This window comes from Perna viridis, chromosome 3 (assembly GCF_037379345.1).
Source record: "Perna viridis isolate PV_CMFRI_1.1 ecotype Kerala chromosome 3, ASM3737934v1, whole genome shotgun sequence".
Classification (NCBI taxonomy): Eukaryota; Metazoa; Mollusca; class Bivalvia; order Mytilida; family Mytilidae; genus Perna; species Perna viridis.
The window spans coordinates 54,580,204-54,582,257 of NC_142447.1; positions in this window are offsets into that span (position 1 = coordinate 54,580,204).

The window sequence follows — 2,054 nt, forward strand, 5'->3', positions numbered from 1 at the left end:
TCATTGCATATTGATTGTTTGTTGCCAGGAAAGAACAAGTTATTGACATAATAACGTATGTTCTGATGACCAGTTAAAAAAGAGGAAAAAATGTCAAATTAAATCTATGTCATGCAAACTACAAAATAGATGGAACTAGCATTATCAGAATATAAACATGTCTATATATCTGGGGTTCTATAGATCTGGGCTTTGTATCTAAAGTATTTTAATTCTGAGTAGATAAGAATTTAACTCCGTCATCACTATCAATTTTGTTTGTGCACGTAAAAGCGACACATCGCCAAATATATTTTCCAATTTTAGTACCTGTCTCTCTATAAATCTTCTTTCTGAGCGTTAATTACTCTTCTAGTTGGTACATTTACGCCAGTTATAATATTCTCAATGGAGCAATTTAATTGAAAATGATATTCTATTTATTACAGGTACTGTATGTTGTAGAGATATCACGTACCGAGATTGACACGTCAGGATATCACATACAAGAGCTAAATACTAGTATACAATCTAAGAGCTATAATACACAAAAGTATTGAACTTAAAAACAATAGGAGAAAAAGTAAACAATGGAAACAAAATTCTAGCGGAAATAAAAAGAACGCAATCCAGGGACGAAGACCAGATAGGGAAAACAGACACACACAACAATGAACATAGAATAACCAAAATAATATGTACAAAGAAACAAAAGTAAATGAACAACTCGGACCCCACAAAAAACTGGGACCATGGACCCGGTGCACCGGTAGGGTAAGCACCCTAGCCGAGAATATTAGGGGATAACTTTTTTATTTGACGATTTGTAGGCGTCAATTGTAAACGAATACTTTTACCTTCAAATGTAGATATCGTCAAACCTTCTAATTCAATACGGTTAACTATATTCTACTTGCCGACCTATTCCTTCACTCTAATGAGGCTGGCCTTGTAGCTGATCTGATCCGAAAGAAAGAATATCGTTTAGCTAGATCTTTTAATCTAAGTTTCCGCTATAAAGATGACGTATTATCTTTTAAACTATCCTAATTTTGGGGATTTGATACATCGCTTCTACCCAAATGAACTTCAGATAAAGGATACTACAGACACCGTAAAGTCAGCATCATATCTTGACCTACATTTAGAAATCGATAGTAAAGGAAAATATTGACCAAACTTTACGACAAACGTGATGACTTTTCATTCAAAATTTTAAACTTTCCTTTCATCAGTGTCAGCCTCCCTCCAACACCTGCGTATGGAGTGTGTGTTCATATCGCAACTCATATGTTATGCCAGTGCTTGTCGAGACTACGCAGACATTTTGTATCGTGCTAGAATTCTAACAAATAGGCTTCTGGAACAGGGTTATTTTGCTACAAGATTGAAGTCATTACTACAAAAGTTTTATGGACGTCATCAGGAACTCGTGGATCGTTACGGTGTATCCATCTGCGCCATGAAAACTGATTTATTCAACAGGTCATAGTTTTCATTTCCTCTTTCGTCTACTAAGCACTTGACTTTTTATGAGCAACTTGGCGGGTGTTTCTAGAAAAGCAGAGGACGCCTACCCTACCGGTGCACCTGGTCCATGCTCCCAGCTTTTAGTGGAGTCAGAGTTGCTCATTTGCTTTTGTTACTTTGTAGTATGATTTTAGTTACTTAATGTTCTTTGTTGTGTATGTCTGTTTTCCATGTCTGGTCTTTGTCCCTGGATTACATTCTTTTGATTACCGCTATAACCTTGGTTCGTTCCCTTGATTGCTGTCTCTAATACAGCTGTCAAATATAAATTGTGAAATTAACAAATCAAAAGTTTAAAAACTAACTCTGCGTAAGCGTTAATAAAATTGCATTAGTAAATCGCGGAGTGGCATCCTGAAATTGACGGTGTTGTCCAAAGAAGTTTTTCGTTACAATCAATGTTGAATCAAAAGATATATTTGTAATCCATTCTGTAGAGTTTGCTGACTTGAAATTTGACAGCAGTATACTGAATGTAATGACAACACGTAAGTAGATACCATAAATAGATTATTGCAACCATCCAATATGAAGTTTCTCATAGA